This window comes from Monodelphis domestica, chromosome 6, assembly GCF_027887165.1.
Source record: "Monodelphis domestica isolate mMonDom1 chromosome 6, mMonDom1.pri, whole genome shotgun sequence".
In the NCBI taxonomy this organism is placed as follows: Eukaryota; Metazoa; Chordata; class Mammalia; order Didelphimorphia; family Didelphidae; genus Monodelphis; species Monodelphis domestica.
In genome coordinates this window covers 142,711,260-142,738,948 of record NC_077232.1, presented here as the reverse complement: position 1 = coordinate 142,738,948, position 27,689 = coordinate 142,711,260, and the positions used below count along the sequence as shown (strand labels likewise).

Below are 27,689 nucleotides of genomic sequence, written 5' to 3'. Positions count from 1 at the left end.
TGCTACTGCTAGTGTTTCTAGTACAATGTCAAATAGTAGAGGTGATAATGGGCATCCTTGTTTCACTCCTGATCTTATTGGGAATGCATCTAGTTTATCCCCATTGCAGATGATATTAGCTGTTGGTTTTAGATATATACTGTTTATTATTTTTAGGAATGACCCTTCTATTCCTATGCTTTCTAGTGTTTTTAATAGGAATGGGTGTTGTATTTTATCAAAGGCTTTTTCTGCATCTATTGAGATAATCATGTGGTTCTTGCTAGTTTGCTTGTTGATGTGGTCAATTATGTGGATGGTTTTCCTAATGTTGAACCAGCCCTGCATCCCTGGTATGAATCCTACTTGATCATGGTGAATGATCCTTCTGATCACTTGCTGGAGTCTTTTTGCTAGTATCCTATTTAAAATTTTTGCATCTATATTCATTAGGGAGATTGGTCTATAGTTTTCTTTCTCTGTTTTTGACCTGCCTGGTTTTGGAATCAGTACCATGTTTGTGTCGTAAAAGGAGTTTGGTAGAACTCCCTCTTTGCTTATTATGTCAAATAGTTTGTATAGTATTGGGATTAACTGTTCTCTGAATGTTTGATAGAATTCACAGGTGAATCCATCAGGCCCTGGGGATTTTTTCTTAGGAAGTTCTTTGATGGCTTGATGGATTTCAATTTCTGATATGGGATTATTTAAGAATTCTATTTCCTCTTCTGTTAGTCTAGGCAGTTTGTATTTTTGTATATATTCATCCATTTCTCCTAAATTGGTGTATTTATTGCCATATAATTGGGCAAAGTAATTTCTAATGATTGCCTTAATTTCCTCCTCATTGGAGGTGCTGTCCCCCTTTTCATCTTTAATGCTGTGAATTTGCTTTTCTTCCTTCCTTTTTTTAATTAGATTGACCAGTACTTTGTCTATTTTGTTTGTTTTTTCAAAGTACCAGCTTCTTGTCTTATTTATTAGATCAATAGTTCTATCACTTTCGATTTTATTAATTTCTCCCTTAATTTTTAGGATTTCTAATTTGGTTTTCTGCTGGGGGTTTTTAATTTGATCGCTTTCGAGTTTTTTCAATTGCATTTCCAATTGATTGATCTCTGCTCTCCCTTGTTTGTTAATATGAGCTTTCAGGGATATGAATTTGCCTCTGATTACCGCTTTGGCTGCATCCCAAAAGGTTTGAAAGGATGTTTCGCCATTGTCATTTTCCTTGATGAAATTATTAATTGTTTCTATGATTTCTTCTTTAGCTAAACGGTTTTGGAGTATCATATTGTTTAATTTCCAATTGGTTTTAGATTTGGTTTTCCATGTACCATTACTAATCATTATTTTTATTGCCTTGTGATCTGAGAAGGCTGCATTCATTATTTCTGCTTTTTTGCATTTGTGTGCTATGTTTCTGTGACCTAATGTATGGTCAATTTTTGTGAATGTGCCATGTGGTGCTGAGAAGAAGGTGTATTCCTTTTTATCCCTATTTATTTTTCTCCATATGTCTATTAATTCTAATTTTTCTAAGATTTCATTCACTTCTTTTACCTCTTTCTTATTTATTTTTTGATTTGATTTATCTAAATTTGATAATGGTTGGTTTAAGTCTCCCACTAGTATGGTTTTATTGTCTATTTCTTCCTTCAGTTCTCCTAGTTTCTCCATTAGAAATTTGGGTGCTATATTATTTGGTGCATACATGTTGATTAATGATATTTCCTCATTGTCTAGAGTCCCTTTTAACAAAATATAATTACCTTCCCTATCCCTTTTGATCAGGTCTATTTTTGCATTGGCTTTATCAGATATCATGATTACCACTCCTGCCTTCTTTCTATCAGTTGAGGCCCAGAAGGTCTTACTCCATCCTTTAATTCTGACCTTGTGGGTGTCAACCCGCCTCATGTGTGTTTCTTGAAGACAACATATGGTAGAGTTTTGGATTCTAATCCATTCAGCTATTCGTCTACGTTTTATGGGTGAGTTCATCCCATTCACGTTCAAAGTTATGATTGTCATTTGTGGACTCCCTGGCATTTTGATTGCCTTCCCTAATTCTAACCTTTTCTTCTTTGGCTCTACCTTTTAGTCCAGTGATTTACTTTGAATCAGTCCCCCTTGTCCCCTCCCTTGATGTTTCCCTTTTTAGTCCCTCCCTTTTTGTTCCCTCCCCCTCCCCCCTCTCTTTCCCTCCCTTTTTGTTCTCCCTCTCCCCCTCCCCCCCTTGGTTTTCCCTTCTCCTTACCCTTGTTGGGTAAGATAGAATTCAAGATCCCAATGGATCTGGATGTTTTTCCCTCTCAGAGTTGATTTCCCTGAGATTGAGGTTTAAGTAACCCCCCCCCCCCTCTCTTCCTCTCCTTCTTATAGGAGTTTTCTTCCCCTCCCCTTCCCCTGTGAATCTTTGTGTGAGAACCATTATTCTATTTGGTCTTTCTTTACCCCCTATTTATACATTACATTTTCCCCACATATTAGTATACATAGGTTGATATAAATGTAGTCCTTATAGAAGAGAGTTTGAGTAAAAGAAGATAACATTTTTCCCCTTTCCTTAATATTTACCTTTTCAGGTATTCCTTGCTCTTGGATTTTCGGTATCAAACTTTCCACAGAGCTCTGGTCTTTTCTTTGCAAAAAGTTGGAAGTCTTCTATTTTGTTGAATGCCCATACTTTCCCTTGGAAGTATATAGTCAGTTTTGCTGGGTAGCTGATTCTTGGTTGGAGACCCAGCTCTCTTGCCTTTCTGAAGATCATGTTCCATGCCTTACGATCATTCAGCATAGAACTTGCAAGGTCTTGTGTGACCCTGATTGGCATTCCTTTATATCTAAATTGTCTTTTTCTGGCTTCCTGTAGGATTTTTTCTTTTGTTTGATAGCTTTGGAATTTGGCAATTACATTCCTGGGAGTTGTCTTTTGGGGGTTTAGTGTAGAAGGTGTTCTGTGAGCTCTGTCAGTGGATGTATTGCCCCCTTGTTCTAGAATCTCTGGGCAATTTTCTTTGATTATATCTTGTATCACCATGTCCAGTTTGGTGTTTATTTCTGGCTTTTCTGGGAGTCCAATTATTCTTAAATTTTCTCTTCTCCCCCTGTTTTCCAGATCTATCACCTTGTCGGTGAGATATTTTATGTTCTCTTCTAATTTCTTGGTGTTTTGGCTTTGCTTTATTAGTTCTTGCTTTAAAGCCTGGTTTTCTTTTACAGTTTGGTCAAACTGGTTTTGTAGATGCGTGAATTTCTTTTGCATCATTTCCCACTTTTCCTCCCAGAGGGCTTCCATCTTTTTGGTCCTTTCTGATTCAAATTCTTCATGGGTTTGTGGAGAGTTTCTATTTCCTTTGGATGATTTTGGAGAATTTTCTTGTATATCTTCTTCTATCTGCTCTGTATTTTGTATTTTGGCTCCATAGAATGTGTCCAGAGTCGCCCCTTTCTTCTTATTTTTCTTGGTATTTTGGGGCTTCTGTGCTTCTGTGGAGTTTGTCATCTCTGAACGTGGAGGATTGGCTTTTCTTGTCTTTGTCTGGTGATCAGAGGCTTTAGTCCTGGGCAGATGTTGGTTCTAAGAGCGTTCCCTGGGTTAAACTGAATATGCCTCACTGGAACTGGAATGGAAGGGTCGGACCACGAGGCCACACTCTCCCCCTGGCTCGATTTCCGGAAGTTGCCTTCAGAATCCCTGGCCGTGAGGCTGTTTCGTCGGCCTGCGGGGGGATGGGCTGCCGCTTCCCCAAGCTCCGAGAGCACAGACTTTCACTGAGACTTGGATAGCAGGATCCAGCCCGTGAGGCTGTCTTGCCCGCCCTGAGGGTTGCTGTTGTTTTGACCAGCTCTCTGCAGCGGAGGCCCCAGGCAGTAACTGTCACCCGGACTGGGACTTGGGTAGAAGACCCTGAGGGTTGTTGTTCCTCAGACCCTGCTCTCTGAGCCCAGCGCGGCTGCCGCTTCCGGGAGCCTTGGACTCTGCGCTCCTACCCCTGAGGTCCGAGGGATCTCGGGTTCTGGCTTTTAAGGGGAGCCGTACCTTTTGAACCGGGTCCAGGTCCAGGAGGAGGGTTCCCAGGGTCTGTGCTGTTGATCGTTTTGAATTTCGGCGCCTTAGGAGCTTCTAGTTTGAGATCGGTCGGGAAGGGTTTTCCGGAGATCTGAACTTCAGCTTTCTCTAAGCCGCCATCTTAACCGCAAAGTTAAACTTTCTGACTCCAATTGTCTGAAGAATTTTAAGTGGCTCCTCAGAAAGAAAACTGACTGCCTAATAGGGTAGAGGCAAATACCTTAAAACATAAGGTAAGATTTTAGGACACCCAAAGCTCATATATATATATATATATATATATACACATATACCCTTAATCTGAAGGTAGTTTATGGCAATGTATACTGTGGGGGGAAAGAGAGTTACAATATTCAGTGCCCCCCAATCCAGGAATCAAAGATCACTCTCATACTTCCTCTCCCTCTGGGTTTTTGGTCAAAATAGTCCACATAAGAACTTGTGCTTGGGTGCTGTCCTGGTTCCCCAGGTAGCCCTATATCACTTCCAATCCCCTTCCCCACTTCACTTCAAAGCCAAGTCCATTCTTTTTGCAGGTGTGTGTTTCTAGAACTCGATCCACACATTAGAATGGAAGCTTCTTGAGGCCAGGCACTGTGGTTTGTTTTTGGTTTTGCTTTTTCTTTGTATTAGCATAGCTTCTGGTACTTAAAAGTGTTCAATAAATACTTGTTGAAGAACTAATTTATTTTAGTTGCCTGAAAGGTAAGGTGAAAAAAGCATTCCTGCTTATACAAATATGATATTCATTTCCAACTTGGAACCATTTGACAGTGCCATCAGATGACAAGAACTTTTTTTTCCCTGGGGCTTCAGTAGCTGTGGCTGAAGCACATACAGAAACAAGTTCCAGCCTGACTTTCCACAAGGGTTGCTTCCCCAGATGATGCCTGAAGGCATCCAACTGGCCTGGGAAACATTGCTGTTCTCAAGGCTCTTGTGTTCAAAGTCACTGGTGGTCCTCATCAGGGTCTGTGGGGAAGGGATGGTGGTGGTGGTTCTTTGATCTGCTCAGTGCCTGAGCCTCCTGTTTATTCTTCAGGGTGCCTTATTCTTCAGGTATGTAAATGTTTACTCATATGCATATGCAAGCAATTTGAGAATGTTCAGAAACAAGGGTACCTAGGAATAGGATATGGTGTCATATTTAATGGGATGGTAGCCTCAAGTATTTTTCACCAAGTTCAGAAAGATGGATGAATGAGTTATTATTTCAGGCTAATCGTTTCACCTACATGAGCCTTGGGATTCTTATCTACAAAATGAGTGTACTACTTGTTTCAGATACTTCCTAGCTGTGTGACCCTGGGCAAGTCACTTAACTCTGATTGCCTAGCCCTTACCTCTCTTCTTCCTTGAAGCTGATATTTAGTATTGATTCTAAGAAAGTAAAGGTTTTGTTTTGTTTTTTTTTAAAAAGAGAGGCCTGGATAATATGATCTCTATTAAATAATTATCAGACATCCCATGATAAATTATTCTTTCTTTACAGAAGAGTGAAATTATAGGGCATTACTTTTTATAAACAGGAGAATTTAAGTATCCACATAATACCTGGTGCAGAGCAGCTTTTAATTTTAAAAAATCTTGTTGACTTGATTCCCTAAAAGTGAAGAATATATTTCCTGCCTGGGTTTTGTAAATGCTAATAACTATTAAGGTTTTAATATGTCTAAGATATTTCCCCATTTTTTCACCTTTCTTCCCATCACTTTACCTTTATTTTTCCTTCTACTTTCTGAAAAGTGGTGCTGGGCATTGAGTCAAAACCATCTGAGTTCAAATCCAGCCTCAGACACATACTAGCCATGTGACCCTAGGCAAGTAACTTAACCCTATTTACTTCAATTTCTTCATCTGTAAATTAAGCTGAAGAAGAAAATGGCAAACCACTCCAGTATCATTGCCTGGAAAACCCTAAATGAGGTCAACAAAGAGTCAGACAGGACTAAACAATACTATTTTCCATTATACCAAAAATAATTTCAATAGAAACATTTCATATATATATATATATATATACACACACACACACAAATGTAAAGATCATAGATTTGATAAAACATGAACTTGTGGTTCTGATTTTGAGAGAGGAAAAAAAGCCCAACCATTCAATATGAAATTGTAATTCCTCTATTTAGTGGATGGCTTAGTGGCATGAGTACTGGTTGTGGAACCAGGAAGTCCTGGGTCCAGATCCTACCTTTTTAACTGACCAAGGGCAACCTCTTGAAGTCTTGGTTTCCTTTTCTGGAAGTGCCAAGGTCCTATTAGATAGCTTCTATGGTCCCTTCCAGCTCTAAATTGATGGTCCCAATTCCTCTGCATCTCTATGCCATGCTGCAAGCTTAGGATCCTCTGCTCCCCTCTCCTTCAGGACTGGATACCTTCACTTTGGAACTGTGAGTGTCCTAGACCGATTCTCTGCCCTTAGTCATCTCCATACTCTCCAGCCCTCGTTCGCCTATGCAGGAGAAAGGTCCTGGGACACCTCTTTGAATTGTCCAGATGTTCACATACATGCATCATGCCTGGCCCTAATCAAACTAGACATCTGTGGTGAGACAAAGTTATTTTGCTTCTAACAAACACAGACAATTGCTGTAGCCAGTCCTGATGAGGACTAGTTAACTCTTGTTATTTTTGGCCACAAACAACCCAGAGATTAGCTCTCATCATCAACAACAAAGTCTTAGCAACTCTCTAGAGAAAGCAGAGACAGAGAGAGAGAGAGAGAGACAGAGACAGAGACAGAGAGAGACAGAGAGAGACAGAGAGAGAGACAGAGAGACAGAGAGACAGAGAGACACAGAGACACAGAGACACAGAGACACAGAGACACAGAGACACAGAGACACAGAGACACAGAGAGACAGAGAGACAGAGAGACAGAGAGAGAGACACAGAGACACAGAGACACAGAGACACAGAGACACAGAGACACAGAGACACAGAGAGACAGAGAGACAGAGAGACAGAGAGAGACAGAGAGAGACAGAGAGAGACAGAGACACAGAGAGAGACAGAGAGAGACAGAGAGAGACAGAGAGAGACAGAGAGAGAGACAGAGAGAGAGACAGAGACAGAGACACAGTGTGTTCACACTCTGGGGTATAATCACATGATAAGAGAGGTTAGAAAAACATAAAATCAATCTTTTGGATGAAAAGTAGCATCCAGTGGGAAAGAGTATGTGTGTCATTATAAAAATGGCAAGATTCACACTTCTTTAGCATCTTAGAGTTTCCTCCCAATGCAACTATAAGGTTTTTTTATAGTTCTACTTTATAGGTGAGGAAACTGAGGCTTTGAGAATTTAAGTGGCCTAAGGTCACCTAAGGTCACACAACTAAGAAGCATTAGAGCTCAGACGCCAATTCAAGTGTCTCTTGCCTCTAAATCCAAAGCTTTCTAACTTTATCATATACCATATTATACTTTCTACTATTTCATACTCCATATATGATATATTTTATATATCATATTCCCTATTGTATTATACTGCACTATTTCCTATGCCTTGCCATTACTTATATCTTAGATGGCTACTGTTTATACAGCACTGTGCTAGGTGCTGGAAACGAAACAATATTGAAATAAAACACTGTTACTGCTTCCAATCCCATATTGAAGAAGGAACCAGATCTGTATCGTTCCAGATTTTACCAAAATACCTCATATACCTTCTTCCCTTCACCCTTGCAGTCCCTTCTCCCATTGGTGGGTTTTCTTCTCCATTTTGAGAAAGGGTCATACTTTGCCACTATGCCCTGTGTGCGCCCCTCCTACTTTTCAACTCTTTCATGTGTTATTTTCTCCCCTGTGAATGAAAGTTCTTTTGAAGGTAGGATTTATCTTTCTTTTTGCTCATATCTACACAGTATATTAATATTAAACACATAGTTGTTGCCGTGGATAGTGTGCTGGGTCTGAGATCAGGAAGACTCATTTTCCTGAGCTCAAATTCAGCCTCAGACATTTACTAACTGTGTAATTCCTGGCAAGCCCCTTAATCCTGTTTGCCTCAGTTTCTTCATCAGTAAAATGAGCTGGAGAAAGAAATGGTAAATCCCTCCAATATCTTTACCAAGAAAATCCCAATTGGGGTCAAGAAGAGATACAACCTGAAAAATGATTAAGCAACAACGGAGTATTTAATACTTGCTTGTTGACTTGCTTTGCCTTGATACAGTTTACAGAGAAGTTAAGACCACTATCACTTTGCTCTTCTATAGTGCTAGAAATTTACAGACTTTAAAAAATGTGAACTACTTTTATTTGGATGGATGTGGACATATTTATTTCCCTTTTACCTAGAAAAATATAAGTTAAAGAGCTTTCTCTGATTTGAAATGTTATTCTGAATACATGTAATAGCATATAGTTTAGATTTACACAGACTTTTTATGATTCTCCTTATAATAAACAACTACTCCTTTCAAAAACGCAGTGGGATAATACAGACAGAACAATTTAAAATTTACAGATAAAGATGAAGGTTCATAAAGATTAAATGACTTTCCCATAATCCCACAACTTTGTAGAAAAGCCATGACTTGAACTCAGATCTTTTTCAGTTTTTTTCCCTAAAGTATTTTTGTTCTCCTAGATGTTATATGCACAGACCTGCATTATTGGATCAGCTCCAAGCAAATTGGGTCAATCTAAGCAAAACTGTAGTCAGAAAAATTCACCCTTGAAAATCTCCTTAATTTTTTTCCTGTTTCAGGCTCTGCCTCCCAAAAAAACCCACTCCCTTTTCCAAGGGTTAACCAAACTTAAAATGACCAATAAATTCATTCTGCCACCTCATTCCAACCAGGGTACCCAGATATAATGTATAAAAGAAATCTTCCAACCTATTCATTACATTCTTATTTGCAACTTTCCCCTAGGACCCTCACTGGTTAACTGATTTCTCCTAGCCAATTTCCTTCTCTGCCTCTAATTGTTATCTTTGCTTAATTCGATTTCACTCCATTTAACTTTTTGCTTTTCATCCTTAGTCTGTTTTTCTGCCACCATCTTTTGGCAAATCTCTATCTTTTCCCAATCTATATTTAGTCATTCATTCTACATATTGACGCAAGTACAATACTCCCGTCTTCCTCTCCCTTCTCAAACTATTTCTTGTCTGTCCAGATGTAGATAATTTTAGATTGGTGTAGATGAATTTGTGGTATGAAGTGACTTTTAGTGGCATAGGAGCTGATGTGGGAATGAGAACAGGCTACTCAGATGCTTTCCTAAGTGGCCAAGGCTCAGGGAAGCATTTGCCTTTGGGTGTTTCTGACATAATCTTTACCAAAAAATTCAACTGACTGACTAGCCAAAAAAGCTCTTAGTACGAATCTAGAAGGTTCTATAAACCTTAAAATTTCTTAGACTTATGAATGTTGGAAATTTCCCCATTGGGAAATTTCATACTGGAAAAAATTTCCTACTAATAGTAAGAACTCTATTGGAATGTGAAACCCCTTGGCATGGGAGGATCTTTCTCCTCCCTACTTAAGACTACTTTAGGACAGAAACCTTTTGCTAAACAATGGAAAGGGCTTTGACCTATGCTTAAGCATAGAACAGGAAGTTCTTTGAGTCATGATTGATTTTAGAATTGATACAATAGAGATACTTGGAATGATAGAATCAGGTCTTGGAAAATACAATCTCCACCCTACCTAGAGTAACAGGATTTAGGAAGGGCTGAAGCAAAGATCAATATTTAATTATTTGAGAATATGACCTTCAACAGACATGTGCAAAGCCACAGACCTCTGGGCGGTCCTGGGTTAAACTAGAGCCACCATTGGCACAGGGGAGACATCGACAGTGATTGGTAGATGTGAGAACTGAGGGGAAGGAACTTAGATGGTTTCCTTAAAGATAGCGGGGTTTGAGGACAGGAGGAGGAGAGTTTTTTGCTCTGAGAGTTTTTGCTCTGAGGAGGTTTTGCTCTGAGGAGGTTTTGCTCTGAAGGAGTCTGGAGGTGGAGGCCCCTGAGACTGTTTCTCCATTTTGGTCACGTGAGTGATAGGGATTGATCTCTTTTCTTTGCCTCATCTATCTAAGGGCTTGGGCCTTTGGCCCAGCCTAAGGAGAGGGGGTATTTAAGTCCTATTCCCTTCTCTCCCCTTTCTCTCTCACTCACTCACTCTCTCTCTCTCTCTCTCTCTAATACCTTTCTTCCTCCTGTTTGTAATTAAAAACTCCAAAAGGTTGACTGCTGATTTGAGTTTTCATTTAGGAATTACATAGCTGAATTCCTTGGCGACCTTAAATTAATATATATCAGTCTTTTAAGTGATTTCTATGTCACAGTTCCTAATGTATTTCTTGCTCCCTTCCCCCAAAAGGTGGGAAATGGTAGGTTGGGGCAAATAGCTGTCATTACTCTCCCTTCTGTTTCCTCAAACTTTCTGGGAAACCTATCTTTTACCAATTCCTGATTAAGATGAAAAACTCAATGTGAAGAAACTAGCAATACTGTACATAGATTTGTACCAGAGTGTTAAAGATGGTGGTCTTCTGACTCTACATTCCATATTACTATATTATATGAACAGGGAGTTTTCAGAGGAAGAAATCTAAGCTATCAATTTGGAAAAAATGCTCCAAATTATTAAGAAGCAAAAAAAAAAAAGGCTGATCAATGGAACTCTGAAGTCCATACACCTACCAATTTGGCAAAGTTGTCATACACCTACCAATTTGGCAAAGTTGTCAAAAAAAAAACCATACAAACCCAAAAATACAAATGTTGGAGGAGTTACAAGGAAATCATATTAACATAAAGCTATGAATTCATATAGTCATTCTGGAAAACAATTTGCAGGTATCCCCAAAAGTGAATAAACTATTCATATCCTTTGGCCAGCAATAATACTAATAGTCTATTACTCTTCAGAGATCAAAGAAAAAGGAAAGAATCCTTACATACAAAAATATTTATAGCAGCAATTTTGGTGGTTGTAGAGAACTAGAAACTAAGAGCGTTCATCAACTGGAGAATGGCTAAACAAAATATGGTATATAAGTGAAATTAAATACTACTGTGCTCTAGGAAATGATGAAAGTATGGTTTCTGAGAAACTTATTTAGATCTAAGGAACTAATGCAGAATAAAGTAAGCAGAATCAGGAGAATAATCTATACATCAATAACATTGAAAACACGAACAACTCTGACTTTTAAAAACATTGATCAATGAAATGGCCAACCCCACTTCCCAAGAATTGATAATGAAACCTGCTGCTCATTTCTCACAGAAAGGTCGTGGACTCAGGGTAGAATTAGACATATTTTTTGTTCATACCCAATACTGGAATGTATTTTGTTTGATTGTGCATATTTGTTTTTTGTTAGGGGGAAGGGGAAGGTCAAGAAAAATGTATTTTTGTTAATTAAAAAAGAAGATTAAAATTTTGTAAAAAGAGTGATCAAAAGGATCCATTACTTTGTAGAGATCATAAAGTAGGACTGAAAAGAGGTCACTGGATTTATCTACTAGGAGATCACTCATACCGTTTGGGAGAATTTTGGAAAAATGGTAAATACATATTCCATATTGCAAATTGTTAAAGGGTGATTGTGAAAAAGTATCTGTAGAGAACACCTTTTTGTTGTTCAAAAAATTCTTTGCTCTTTGTCTTTATATCACATTAGCTGTTGAAACTTATCTCCTTCCAAGCTGACCTCTTCCTTGTGACAAAGAAAAACAATTTGCAAAAATATCTGAATTGTGACCACATCTGGTCATCTCTTGGCTATCTTCCAAGAAGATGTGATTTACTGCATGTTCTCTAGAACCTTTACCAGTTGGTTTGTTTTCAGAAAATCTGCCAGTGATCAATAGAAGAAACAATAGGTCAAGGAAAGTTGCCCAATTGATTGAAGATTTTTTCCTGGCTAGGACAGACATGAATGTTTGTAGGCCCAGAATAAGGCACCAGAAAAGGTGAAACTGAAGATCAAAAAGAGGAAAAGGATAAGTGATAGGGCAAGATCTTTGGGATGGGTGGGGTGTGTGTGTGAAAGGCAATCAGTTAAAGATGACATGGAGATGACAGTCTCGAAATCAAGGGCATGAAGGAAGGATAGGGAAAGAGAAATAAATTTTGAATTAATGAGAAGGCTGTAGCTACAGAAATATTTTGAAATGGAAAAGAAAATATGGGGGAGTTCATACCAGATTACTTCTGTCTTCCTAGTTCAGTATTATGGGCAGGTCTGAATTTCTGATAGCAACCATCACTCAAAAACATTTATTAAACATTTACTTTGTGTCAACCACTAGGGTTCCATAAAGAGGCAAAAGAAAGTCATCTAATTGTGTGGGTACAAGTGTGGCTAAAGTGCATTAGAAATGGATTCTATGTGTCCCACTTTAGCTTTAGATCTTGGTAGTCTGAATGTGCCATCTGTTCTTCTTTAAAAGGCTCAGACACCCCTTGATCTCTTAGAAGAAGTAGATTCTTTCCCTGGGTAGTATTTGGAAGTAGCAGTTTATTTGGAAGGGAAATTCCTTTGTTTCTTTCTTTTGTTACCAGAAAGGTGGGTATAGTGAAATGATATGAAACTATTCATAGCTCAGTGATAGATGCTAATACATTGATAGTCCAGGGGGGAGAGCACTAACCCCAATATTGCTGGTTAACTATCTGCCATCTGGAAGATAGTGCAGGAATGATTCACTTTTGTATTGAAACATCATCTGGGGACAGGGAAATGCTGAAATAGGGTCTCTGGGTCAATCTTAGATGCAATAATTTTTTGAAGGCACTGAGTGCATGAATATGATAGGAAAGGCAGGATTGTAAAGTGGAAAAACATTAGTTTGGGGGTCAGATGAACTACCCAAGTTCTAATTCCAGAACTGTCACCTGCTACCCCAGTGAACATGGACAAATCATAATGCACCTGGACCTCAACTTCCTTGCCTATAAAATAAAGGAGTTGGCATTTTTTTACTTAATTTCCTTTATGTGTTTTTATCTTGTATGTTTCATGTATGTCTTATTACACAAGAAAACTATGGAAATATGTATTGCCTGATAGCATATGCATAACCTTTATCAAATTCATGGGGGTGCAAGGAAGAAAGGAGGGAGAGAATTTGGATAGCAAAATGTCAGAAAACAAATGTTAAAAATTTTTATATATAATTGGGATAAAATTATAATAAAAATATTATTAGGGAAAAAAGAATTTGGATTAGATGCCCTAATATCCTTTCCATCTCTAATCTGTTGTCCTATAATTACATTAGGAAACTGGAGAAGTATTGTGGATAGATGGCTCACCCACCCTGGAGTCAGAAAATCTTCTGTTCAAATCCTTTATCTCTTTCCTTCCTTTTTCTTTTCCTTTGTCCTGTCCCCTAATTTATTCCTTCTTTCTCTCCTTTCCTCTTTCCTTTCATTCTCCCTCTTCCCTTATCTCTTTCCCTTCTTCTTCTTCTTCTTCTTCTTCTTCTTCTTCTTCTTCTCTCTCCTTTCATCTATTAAACGTACAAACACCTCAGTACTCCCAGTAAGATTCTAAGTTTCAGATCTGCAAATGTCAATTTAGTGGACTGTGATTTTAGGCTAGGCACAATGATTAAATCACAGGTATGAAGAAAAAAAATAAAGCAAAACTATCTGGAAACAGATTTAGAGAGTAAACCAATTTAGAAAGAAAATGTTTCATTTTTAGAGCATTATTAACAAAATGCCGAAAAGTAAAGACAACATAAATTGTGTAATATAACACCATGAAAAGAAAAACAGCTCTGGAGTCAGAGAACCCGAGTTCAAATCACATTTCTTGTTCTTTCTACTAATGTGACCTTGGATAAATCACTTAAATTCCCCTGACTTCAGTTTCCTCATATGAAAAATGTGGAGATTGCACTAGGAGATAGCTAATAATGTTTCTTTCAACTAGAAATCTTCATTTAATTCTAAGATACAAAGGTATCTAAGGGAATATAAGTTCCAATGACGAGCTAAAATCAACTCCTTAGACCTTTGTGTATTAACATCAGGAGCATGAACCTTAGGGTCATAAAACCAGAGATTAAAGCTGGAAGGGACCTTCAAAGTGATTTAATACAGGAACATTGACTTTGGGGTTAGAGATAGACCCAAGATTTGAACCCAGTTTCAAGGAATTCAAATTTAGCTCTCTTGTCTAACTTCATGAAAAACAACAACCACAACAGCAATATAAATATCATCAGGTCTTTCTTAGTAATTCTACAATTCCTCTCAATCTCCTCACCAAAGCTAACTCTTCCTAGAGATCTTGCTTTGGCATAAAGCTTAAGTTCTTCTATACACACTTCAACAGCAGAGGTGTCAAACATGGATTGGAAGTAAGGCAGTAAGGAACCAGACTAAAATATAATTGGGAAATATTTAACAAAATAAATAGACATCACATTAAAACAAAAGCCTTTACCATCTGTCTTAGAATCAATACTGTGCATTGGTTCTAAGGCAGAAGAGTGGTAAGGGCTCTGCAATGGGGGTTAAGTGACTTGTCCAGGGTCACACTGCTAGGATGTGTTTGAGGCTGAATTTGAATCCAGGACCTCCCATCTCTGGGCCTGACTCTCAATCCACTGTGAGCCACCTCGCTGACCCCCAACATCACATTTTAAAAACCAAGTCAATATGCTGTCCACAGGGATCCTTGTCTATAAGATTCATGCCCCCCCCCCATTTCTATTTGAGTTTGACACCACTGGTCTATAATCTATCTATTAACTTGGTAAAGTAGCCAGGTGGTGTTACACACCTGAAATCTCTAATTCTGAGGAAGCTGGGGTTGGTGGATCTTTTGAACTTAGAGCTTCTGAGATTTTTTAAGGTTAAAGACTTAGATTGCCTAAGAAGGTGTAAACCAGGCAGAAAAAGGGGAGGCTGGATTCATGAGTGGCAAGAGAAAAAATTTGAACTAAATGATCTCAGGCCTCTGTAGCTCTAAATTCAGGAATTCAAAATCTCCCTGTAAAATTTCCTAAAAATATGTATTGTGAGCCTATCATTTATACTTTGTTTCATGACTTGCCACAAAAAGAGTTTGGCAGAACATAAGATACAGTAAATAAGTATGTACTAGATGGTCCCCTCCCCCTATTTTCTCAAGTATCTGTAAATATAACTATATAACAGAGAGAATACCAGTTCTGGAGTCCTGTCTGGGTCCAAATATGAAGCTTACTCCCTATATGACCTGAAAAAAATCCCTTCCCTGGGTCTCAGTTAGCTCATTGGGGAAATGATGGGATTTGATGCCCTCCCTTGCATGAGACTTATAATAGTCACAGAGTGGGATAGTTCTTATTTTAATTTGAAAATAAAAACTTCAAGTACATCAGCTTATCTTACCAAATGAGGGTAATTTCTGTCAAAATGGGCACTTCCTTGGAAAGCTGGATGTGGCAGCTGCAAATCGAATTCATCGTGAAAAACATGTAACCTCTTGAAATGCAGCAAGCCCTCCTATCTTCATGGGGAGGAACTCTAATCACCACCGATCTGGTTACTCAGTAAGCCAATGAATGGGTAGCTTCTCCAGAACATCAGGGAGCTGTGGGGACACCAGGGCCAGGCTTGGGGCAAAATGCCCAAATGGTACAGCCAGTGAGTGTGATAATACAGCAGGTGGAAAGAGGTCATGGAATAAAGCTGCTGAATCAAGCAGAAAATATATGTGGGAAAACCAGCCCCTGGGAGGCACTGGCAAAATTCTGGGCAGGGACAGGCTAGGAAAATATGCCTTTATAAAATAAACACTGCTATGGAAAATCCAATTAAGGAGGAGGGATGAAAATGCTAGAACAGGTGTAAAGACAAGATGTGACTGGGAAATAAGATTTGTCCTAACGTGTCATTTTCCTTCTGTGAAATACAAGGTAGCAGAAGCAGTACGTGCAGAGAAGACCAGGAAGGGGATGGAAAAACCTTTACCACAGCCACACTGTAACCCCCAAAGTGCAAGAGGATTACTCAAGGTAACTGGCAAGGTTATAAACTCACTCCTCCATCCCCAAACTCAAAATGAGAAAGCCAGTTCAGGGGCATAAGAAGTAAGCCACATATAGCCTGTTGACTTGATCTTAGATGCAATTGCCATTCTCCTTCTATGCTATAGCAAATGGTATACATTTGCAGCAAAATAAGGAAATAGGAGAGAAAGACCATTAAACCTTCACTGAAGACCAGAAAGCAACAGAAACAATATATAAGATGGTCTGGAAAGGGGATTTACAACAATAGCAAAAAAGCATCTGGATCAGAGTTCCATAAAGTATCCCCACCCTCCATCAAAGGCCAAATGAGCAAAGAGCTGAAATAGATGTTAAGTTTCTACAGTTATTAAGTCCCCTGCAGCTACTTGTAAAAGGCTTAATTTAAACAGTGAGGTGAACCATATAAGTCCAGATCAATTCCATGTGCCCTGGCTCATAAACACCACATACTCTCTTCCTATGAAGCTAGATCCAAATGAGATAATATGTAGAGGTCTTTGTAAAAATTTTAGACATAAGCAAATAAGTAAATGGGACTATTATAAACATAGATAACATATTTAGAACACCAAAGTCACTAAAATGAGAGTGTGCTATGTCTGGACAACTATATAAAAGATGGAAGGATCCCCGCAACCCCTGCTCCACATCCCTACCAATGTCTACACTAGAGGCACTAATAAGAGCTATATCTATAAGAAAAATATTTGCTTGGAAAATTAATACTGAAAAGAGTAAGCATGGCTGGGGTAACCTGAGGCCACATACATACATAGAAAGAAGCATTTGTGTGTCTCTGAAAAGATAAACTATACAAGGGGTAATTTATACAAATTCATAATTTTCCTTTTTTCAAGGAATAATCCTAAACCTTTGGAGATCAGGTAGGGAAGGGCAATCCTTACTGGTCACTTCCCGATCTTTTTGGCCATCCTCCTCCTCTCCATCTCTGGACTCCATTCCTGTGCCCTCTGATGCTGACTGGTGAGCTTCAGCCATATCTTGTTATAACCTAATGACTCCAAGCCACTTCCAGGCCATCTCCTTCCACCCTCTCTCCTTTCTACAATTTCTGTCTTACTCCATTAGAATATAAGCTTCCTGAGGACTGGAACTATCTTGCTTGCCTTTGGATTCCTGGCACTTATTAGAATAGTGCCTGGAACATAATAAGCATTTGATAAAGGCTTTTAGCTTTTTATGAGATGCTGCTGTCAAAGGAAGCTCAAGAGCCTGGACTGATCACATATAATGCTTCTTGGTTTTTATCTCGAACAAATAGAAGTATTAAGATAAAATAATGAATGGAAGATTTCATTTTGAATATAGCAAAAAGAAATGCTCCCCACCCCGTTGCCAAAGTGTCAGAATCAGTAAGATAAATAATGAAAGAGCAAAAGCATTTAGTAGCCTTCTGTTAAATCTCTCCTTCCCCACTCAATTATGGATGAATAAAGGCCTTTATGATATTCATTGGCACATCAAAAGGAGTTCATTTTTTCCCAGTGCCTCAATCAGGCTATAAATTCCTTCAGATCAGAGACTTAGTCTTATTTAACTCAGCATTCCCCATAGGTCTTACATATAGTAAACCTTTAACAAATACTTTTTGAATTGAATGAAACTTAACTGAATCTCACATCAAGGCACCAGGTGCAATCAATGTACTTTCAAGAGCTAACATGCTGAGCTGATAAGAGGCCAAGCTTTGCTACCACCTGTATAACCTTAGGCAAATCATTTAATTTCTTAGCCCCAGTTTTCTCCTTTATAATTACCTGCACTGAACTAGTTGACCAGATTTATAATCCTGCTGGGACTACTGTGATTGAAAAGGGTCTATTTGCTAAAGTGGATAGCCTTTTTGAACATCAGCTTGGTTGCATGTATATGATCAGTACATAGAGACAGAGAAAAAAAATTCAGAAAAAAAATTTTTTTCTTCTTCATTTAGGGATCTAATTTTCTCCTTAGGCTGATTCCATTTTGCCTCAAGGAGAAGGTAGTGAAATACAAGACAATGGACTGGGAGCCAAGAGACGTGGTATTTGGTATTGCCTCCACTGCTAATTATCTCTGTCCTTGGAAAACTTACTTTACATCTCTTGTTAAAACAATTAAGGAGGGAGCTATAGGAAAACAAAGGCAGCAACTGTTATCAGAAGCCCTAGTAAGGACATTAGCTTCTCTCCAATTCTGAGGACACCTCTTGGCAATTTATAAAGCAGAACTAGCTCAGGTCTTTGAACCAGCGATCCCTAAACTGATCTTTACACTGTTACTGTAGAAATTATGATTGGGCAAGTTGGCAATAGAGATTAAGCTAAAGGTGTCTTATGTGGCTTTGGTGAAGTTGAATTACCTGGAGGGCTTCTCTTCCCTGGGGGTTTATGTTTTTATTCCACTGTATTGTGGGTACCTGGAAGAAAGTAATGTGTATGGACTGTGATGGACTGGGAGCTACAAAAGATCTTGGGAAAAGAAAACACAAAGGGAATGGGTAGTGGTGACTGACAAAAGGCCAGTGACAACATCTTCTGAGCCCTTTCCTGTTGCTTTAGGTATTTCTCTGCCAGAGGTCAGAGAACCCTGGATGTTGTGTTCATATATGTTTGGTACCCTGAACTTCAGTCTTTTGTACAAGCAAAGGATTAGATTAGATTATTGCAAAATTACATTTCATCTCTAAAACTCTAAGACTCCATGATTCTATGGAACAAAGGACTAATGCAAGTGCCAGGCGTTCTCTGATAACGGTGGTTGTTTGCTAATTGTCACTGGGCCCACTGATGCCTAATTGGTAGTCACTAATACTGTACAGAGACTAAAGGAATCGGTGCATCTGCTCCAACAGGAACAAGTAAATAGCACATGTAAGCCCCTTAACTCTTTTGTTTACATAGACCCAATTCATCACAATCACATCTGAGCTACCTACCAAAGATAAAAGCATCTCAAACAAGAATACCAGACTAAACAATTCTGGGCATAAAGCTTATTTTTGTTTTTTCTAGCTAAAGTCATTGACTATGTTGATCATGTGAAAGTACAGGTCACATTCAAGAATATTATTCTTGTTCATCATTTAACATTAGCATTTCCTCCCAAAGCTAGATTCTTCCTAGAGACAATCAATGACAAAAACTTATGGATCCTTTAGCTAGAAGATAGCCTAGAAAAAAATCCCATTGGTGTCCTTTCTCACAAGAAATGGGCTTCCAGTTCATTCAGGTCTCTTTGAGATTTTAGTTAGAATTCTATACCTATCATCTATGTGATATGGTATAGGTTATATATCACTGAGCCTCAGTTTCTCATCTGTGAAATATGTATAATTCATTGAGCACAAGGGTTATCATGAGGAAAGCACTTTGTCAACCTTATAGTACTATTATTTATCACTGATACACTGAGTCATTATATTTTATTCCAAACTATATTACCTTGCTTCCTCCAATTTAATGTTTTGTTTTAGCCTGAGCTAAGTAAAGTTTTGGGGCCCCTTGTATAAATTAAAAATGGAAATTCAACAAACTTTTATCAAGTGTTTCCTTTGCACAAGGTACTATGCTACGAAGACCAAAAAATACTGCCCTCAAAAACAATATTTTACTAGGGGAAAGAAAGGAAAGGATGTACACTGGTAGGATAGTAAAATAGAGAAGTGGCTAAAGACAAAATGACCCTAGTCAAAAATGCCATGAGCCCAAGGCCAAATTAGAGATGAACTTAGTTAGGTTGGTCCTTGAAAAACAGTTCATCCCAGGACCCAAAACTGAAGTCTTTCCAGTTTGCTAGAACTTGACAAGAGAATGAATTGTGCTCTATTCAGATAACTTTAGGATCCCATCTATGCCACATGGAGACCCAAAAGTAGGACTCTGGTGAAGGCATAAATATATTTCAGACCTAAGAAAAGATTGATGGTACTCTGACATATTAGCAGTCATTTTGGAATCTTCTGCTTTGGGATAGGCATTTATCATTGGTTGATTGAAGCAAAAACAAAATAAACCCTAAATGAGCATAAAGGAAAAAGGAAAGGGAGAAATAGCACTGTGAATGGACTATAAAGCAGGTCTCACTTGACCTGTATAAACAAAGTATCAACACTGCAAGTAGGAAATGCTTGAAGGCAAAAATATAGATATTTTTATTTCCCAGGGAAATCAGATTGATGCCCCAGTGGAGAAGACCAGAGAACTCAGAAACCACCCCGATTTTATTAAGGTGGTGGCTAGGTAGCACCATGGATAGAGTTCTGGACCTGAAGTCAAGAAGACCTGAATTTAAGTATAACCTCAGACACTTCTCTGTATGACCTTGAGTAAAGCACATAAGTTCTGTTTGCCTCAGCTTTCTCATCTGCAAAATTAGAATAACAGCATCTACCTTTCAGGGTTGTTTTGAGGATCAAATGATATAATATTGGTAAAGCACTTAGCAGAGCATCTGGCACATAAGGAATTACTAAATAAATGTTAGCTATGAATATTGTTAGTATTATTTAAACACGGGGCATAGTGTCTGACACATAGTATATACCACATAAATCCTTGTTTACTTCCTTTCTAAGATAAATGATAATTGAGTTCTGGAAAAAGAGTTTTCTTTAGGATTCCACAATACTATAAAAGAAATTGGCCAAACTATGGAAGGTGGGGAGAGGGAAGAAAGGTGTGTGTATGTGAAGGAAAAAGAAAACATTGATACTCAGAGTATGAGATACAAATGGACAGTGCCTTGAACTAATCCATCAGATAGTATATTGTCAACAAGCAATGCACAGTCATGATGAATTGGGTCGAGAATGGAGTTGCCAAAGATCAAGTTCAATCACTCTTGGGACATTGGGCAGTACTTTTAATATCCCCAAACTATGTCTAAAGTGCTCTCTCTCTCTCTCTCTCTCTCTCTCTCTCTCTCTCTCTCTCTCTCTCTCTCTCTCTCTCTCTGTCTCTGTCTCTCTGTCTCTCTCTCTGTCTCTCTCTCCCTCTACCTCCCTCATTCTCTCTTTCCCTCCCTTCCTCCTTTCATTAGCTATCTAAACTATCTATATATTTACAAGGCATCTAGAATCTACATAGCAGAGTGGATAGAGCATCAGGCCTGGGAACAGTAAGATCTTAGTTTAAATCTGGCCTCAGATATGAGCTGTGTGGGCAAGTCACTTTGACTCTGTTTGCCTGTTTTCTCATCTGTAAAATGGGAATAACAATAGTACCTATATCACAGGAATGCTTTGAGGATCATATAAGGAAATAATCATAAAGTGCTTATACCCAGCACATAGTAATTGATATATATACATGTATATATACTAGATATTATTATGATTATTTTCTGTTCCTAGCTGAAGCTCATCTTTGAAATGCCAACAAGTGATCCCATATGGCTATAAATCATAGACACAATAATCATGAAAGAACTAAACGTGCAAATAATTCAAAGAGGAATGAAAAGAGGATAATGGGCAGAAGTAGCTTGTAGTATGTTACCCATGATGACATCCCAGTAAGAATTGGAGTAAAAGACACCCTTGAAGGCATACATGATGGAAGAAAAGATAGAAGTAACAGATGGGCAATCTGAATGGTACACTAGTATCCTCAAGATACCAAAAGAACAAAGGAAGGCTTCCAGCATTTTAAGCAGATCATATTTAACTATGTAGAGTTTATGGTAAAACATGGACAAGAGTAACATAAGATAGGAAGTGGAGGCATTTAAATTTATGTTGGTGGAGGGAGTACCTACACTAATAAAATGATAACAGATCACTGTAAATGTTCTATGTATCATAAATAATGAAATCTAAGTTCTGATGAACATCCATAGTGAAGGAAACAATTATTTGTATTTGTCTTAATTCATCTTAATTGGAAATGGCAAATGAAATATAGGTACACATATATTAAAATCACAAATTAACAATGAAAATACCTTCTTAACTTGTCTCTCCATAATACAGCCTCAGAATTTTCATAGATCTTGAGTTTTAAAGTATCAGTTTTGAAAGATAAATATTTCTAAGTCTACCTAAAAGCATTCTTACAAACTGTACTTTCTGACAGACATAATGCAAATCATATAGCAATAGAGGTTGAATCCAGATGACCAGATGAAGAAAGCAGGAAAATTGTTTCAATCTTGCCTCTTCTTAATGTTACTTAACTGTTGGTGTTAAATAATGGGATTTTTACCTATGACATTGCTTCCAGTTATTTCTGACATATAAAATTAATTTTTTGGGGGGACAACAATTTTCCATTTACTTACACAGAAAGGAGAAAAAAATCTCAGAAATATGAAAATAAAACTACAATAACTAATGTAAGAAAATACTAAGATACAATAGTCCTGACTTGTACATTTGTGTGTTTTCTATAAATGACTTACAAACAAAATACTTTGTACAGCTTTTGGGTTTTGAGACATCAATAAAACATTATGGAGTAACTTTATATTTCCTAAACTTTATTTTGTGTTTCATCAAAGGCAGATATTCACTTATTGGGCAAGTTTTTCTTTTTAAGCAAGGTTAATATGTTCCTAGTATCAGTGTGTAAAGTCTAGAGACAAATTTTGTCACTATCACAAAAGCCTCTATGTGTATTTATTTATATGTATATATGTATGCACATACCTATATCAAACATTCAAATCAGGGACCTGTTAAAATGAAATCGAATTTTAAAGGTGGTATGTTATGAAAAAGCCAACTTTTGATTCTCATATTCTTGGTCAGATAGCAGAGTAACTCCTATAAAAGATGACGCATACTTTAGAGTTCTTGGTTTGCTTTTACTATCACTGTAGACAATTACTAAATGTGTGACCCTGAGGAAGTCACTTAATCTCTATCTTCATTTTTTCATCTGTAAAATGAGAATAATAAAAGCACTTACCTCCCAGTATTGTTGTGAGGATAAAATGAGGTAATCTTTGTAAAGTGGGGCTATATTAATGCTAGATATTATTATTGTTAGCTAAGTTTATACCAAATAAGTCATTCGATGGTCGCTTTCCATTTAAATCCTAGAGCTAGTATCTAGAGAAGAATGTAAAACCATGTACGTTGTCTGGACAAAAGAACATTAGATTCCATTATTTATTAATTTTTTTTAAAATGACAACCTAAATAATTATTTCCACAAGTGATTTTGGATATTTTCTTATTATGATAGTTTTAATAGAAGAACAAGGAAATTAGAAATAGGAAACATCTTTTAAATGAGAGAATTAGTTTAGTTTTCAAATTCAAACTGATAATTAAAATGGGAACTATTGTTGAATATTTGAAGGAAAATGTTAATGTTAAATGAATGACTCATGAAAAGTTTTTATTTATAGTCAACTTTTAGCTGTGTATCTTTGTGTGACTACAATTCATTCAAAGCTCTATGGTAATTGCCAGATTCTAAGAAATGTAATATTTTATATCTAAGTTAACTACAATGCCAACCATGGCCTAGTAAATTGATTACTGATTAATGCTGCTGCTGCTTTTAAAACTCTATGAGGGAAGATATCCAACTTTCTTATTAGCAAATGTCAAGAAAAGAGCTGCAAAGACTTTTCCACGTGTTCACATTCTGCTTATAGACACCCTTCTTCAGTTACAGTTCACTTTTAAAACTGGGTTTTCTGCTGGGTTTTAAAAAAGGCTCCTCAGACATTGCTTAGTATGAGAATTATCAAGTACAAGCACTCTTTAGACCTGAAAAACTTACCATAATTCCTTCAAGTTCCTCCATTATAGACAGTTATAAATGAGATTCTGAATTTAAAAAAGAATTAAGTGAAATAAAGGTAAACTCCCTAGCATCCTATGCTTTCCCTCATACATACCTTAAGTGAAGCAATCATTCTATAATGCTTTTATGTTTTCTGTCCATGTTTTCTTTTGATTCCAAAATATTTCCCTCATGACCATTTTTTCAGTAGTACTGACACTGTACTAAGCTTGTCTTCTCTAGAAAGTGAGAGTAAGATGTGTTTGTGAAGATGTTTTGTTAACTGATTTTTTTTTTTATTAGCTAAAGGACACGGTGGAATATCAAGTTCAGATTCCTGTGTCACATATAAATAGACTGTACAGAGCAACTGTCACTCATTTCCCTTATTAATAATTCTTATGTGCTAGTGGTTGTCGTTGTTTTAACATAGACTAACATTGATTTTACTGACAAGTTAATGAATTGAAAATTCTCTACAGAATATTTACTGCAAGCCTTTTATTGTAAATGGCCTTACCCTGTCGATTCTTACCATCCCCCGCACACCTCTTGGTAGATCAGTTTCAGGGCCATTATTGTTAACCATATTAAAATTTTAGAACACAAGGTGGTGGTTTCTAGGGTTTTTTTTTTTTTAATATTTTGAATCAATGGCACTTTGGGGATTGAAACATTTTCACTTATACAATTCAGAAGTCAAAATCGACTCATCACGACTGTAGCCTTTGAAAGTCTAAAACCCAAATTAAAATGTTTTCATTTGCCTCAGATGCAGTTCTGTTTACTAACAACCAAGAGTAGAAACTATAGCATATTTGGCTGGCTGGCTTTGGCTTCATCTAGGGCTGTCTCCTTCCATTCAGGAACACAGGTTCAGATCTTTTCACCACTTCAGAGCCCCAGAAGAAAGAGATCCTACTACTAAAGGAAAACCACGGTAAGGATGGAGTGCAAGACGCCACAGAAAGAATTCTGTCACCGAGCAATGCTGAGCTTCCAGGCTCCAGGACTTGACAAACCGGGAGAACATCGGTCCAGGGTCAGTCATCCCAGTCCGCAGATTTCCCGGCTCATCCCAATTTAATTGGGGGCTGGGAGCTGGGACTTTTGTGACAAATGGCTTGGCAGGCATAGGTTAAACAAAGCAATGCAGTTCTGGTGGATGACGGTTCGTGGGGAGCCAAAGTCAGATTGAGATCCTAGGGAGTGAGATTCTCCCCACAGTCACCCCACCCTACCCTCATCTCCATACATTCATTGAAAGCAAATGAACCCAGAAAAAGACTCCTGGAAAACAATGCCAACAAAAGGAAAAGAGACAATTACGGAAACCAACTCTAACACCAAGTGTTCAGTCCACAGCCCAAGTGGCATCTGTTTAATAAAGCCCCCTGCAGATTGCCTTTTTCTCCAACAGAAATAAACGCGCGCGCACACACAAAACAAGCAGCTGCCACCTCACTCCGCGGGGGGAAGTGGACAGACTTACTCTTCTTCCCTAGTTGTGCTCTTCAGCTCATACCCTGGTGGCTCCCGCGCGCCGCGTCCTCCCTGAGCTTCCCTCCTCTCCTCTCGCGCACTGATGCTAACCAGGCAGCACCAAGCGCCCCAACACTCGGAGCGGATCGATACCGCTGCAAAGTCCCCCTCCCCTCCCCTATCCCCACCATACACACCCTGGAAAGCGCCCCAAGCAGCCTCCTCCAACCGCCAAGGCATCCCCGACAAGTCGAACGGGCTTGGAGCCAGGGCAGAAGGATGCGTACCGACAAGGTCACCGGTCAGAGGCGCAGAGCAGGGGCTGCAGTCAGGGAGGTCTGGGGCGGGAGGAGCCCAGCCCGGGTCCGCTATTGTTTCAGATCAGTCCTCAGCAAGCGAGGATTTCTTACCTTCTCCGCGGCTCTGCTCTGCACTTCTCTCTCAGCTTCTCTGCGTTGCGGAAAGGCAACGGGGTGGTTTTCTTCTCGGGTGGTCAGAAGCCCCGAGAGCGAGAGCGGAGCCGAGCCCAGCCGCAGCGCAGCGCAGCGGAGCCCGTCTCTCAGTGAGCCGCACGAGCCTTCATGGCGCTTCCCACTCCGGCCACACCACGGCACTGCAAACTCGGTCTCTCAGAGATCACATGCTCTCCCCGCCAGCCCACTGAGCCAGACTCAGACAAGGAGGATGCACTGCCCTGCCCCTCCAGCCCAGGGACCCAGCAGCCTTTCTCCTCCTCGACGACGCTGGGACCTCTGATAGGGCCTCAGAAGAAGCCGGGATAGTCTCACAGGGCAAGCGAGAACAACTATCCAAATGACTAGTGCTGCTTGCCCATTGTTCTCACTCTCCTCCTCTCTCTCCCTCTTCCCCCCACCCTCTTTTATAGGTGAGGCCTGAACAACAAGATCTGGTTCCCTTCCTAGACAGTCTAGACTCTGGATAAACAGGCGAGCAATGACTGGAAAAAGCAATAGCTCTATGGAGAACAGTTATTTGATGTAAGGACCTTAAATGAGCTCGGGGGAAGACTGCAGAAAGAGATGCCAAGGCTTGGTACCATGGGCTGCATTTCTTAATGCATAGAGTTGGGATTGGAGACCTTCCAGCATTCTGTGGGTAGGGATGCGCTTTGGAAAAGCACTATTATAAAGTTGTTTGGCAAAAGGAATCCTGAGATGGAGGCCTGGACATTTGACTTCAGCCACTGGCTCATTCACTCTTTCACTCTGGAGGACATCCAAAAGGCTCTAACCTTGGTAAATAAGCCTGAAAGTCAAACAGTCTTGAAAAATCCAACCTTCTCAGTGATACAGTCAAGCTACATGGAAATAGAAGCGGCCAATTTAGTTTTAATTTTGATTTGCTCTAAGATGAAATGAAATGTTAATTTTTCTATGATAGTGGAAAGACCCCTGCTTCTGGTTTCCTCATCCATAAAACATCATATTACTGGCACACTAGTAAAGTTGTGAGAAAAGGCCCTTTGCAAATTTTGAAGCATTGTATAAATATGTGTTAATCGTATTCATTTTAAAGGGCCAGAGAAAAATAAAATTAGAAAACTGAGGAAGTCCATGGTTTTATAGTTGATGTTTTCATAAAACTCTTTAAATCAAAAGTTTCTTAACTGATTTGAGTTCCTAATACATAGAGTGTCTGTTGTAAAATTATTTTCTATCAATGCTTCCTCACCCACCAGTAGTTTCATTGGTGGCCTCAAACTGTGATTTAACAGAAGGCATCTGAGGGTTGCCTTAGCAGAAAAATGAATCGCCCTGCAGCCAATTTGGTGATCATTCTCTCTAAACAACAAAAACACACTTCATCAAGGGGTTCCTATTGATCACTAGTATCAAGTTGTAATGAAGCTGATAAACCCAAACAAAAACCCTGGGATAAAAAGTAAAAAGGTAAACAAGAAAAATGCAAATTATTCAGCACTGAGTAGGTTTTCCCAGTGTTTGAAATGAGTCTGAGAACCTTAAGGTAGCTTTAAAAGAAAACTTAAGTCTGACTTAGATACTGGGGAAAAAAAGTCTCATGCTACCTGGCTTCACAACAGGCTTTTGGTTTTTGACTAATAGGAGCTGTGGGGCATAAAAGAACATTGTTTTTTATTGGAGCTTTAAAAAAATCTAAGTCAAATCCTTGTTCAGAGATGACTGTAACCTTGGGCAAGTGACTTCATGGTTCTAGGACTCAGTTTCCCAATCATTCAAAATGTTGGGGTTGGACTTTTAGTGATGACGTGTAACATCTTTTCTAGCTCAAAATCCTATCATCTAGTGGTTCACTTTTGCAAATGAAGTTTGGAAAAAAAAACCTCTTTAGTAGTCAAGTAAGAATACACAAAATATAAATTTTAGATTTTATTGGGCATTTTACAAACTATTAATAAAGC

The 27,689-nt window shown here is 38.6% G+C and overlaps 1 protein-coding gene across 9 annotated transcripts in view; it reads right to left on the bottom strand.

Moving 5' to 3' along the window:
* Window positions 1–26,430, bottom strand: part of CRACD (capping protein inhibiting regulator of actin dynamics) — a 309,702-nt gene extending 283,272 nt beyond the window's left edge. For 5 of the 9 annotated variants that reach the window (XM_056802646.1, XM_007496410.3, XM_007496419.3 and 2 more), the window contains exon 1: window positions 25,699–25,895. The gene's annotated coding sequence lies outside the window, so the exon portion shown is untranslated. Of the gene's footprint in view, window positions 1–25,698 lie in introns of all 9 variants that reach the window. The other 4 variants (XM_007496414.3, XM_056802651.1, XM_056802647.1 and 1 more) reach the window with 4 other exon arrangements.
* Window positions 26,431–27,689: the final 1,259 nt, after the last annotated feature.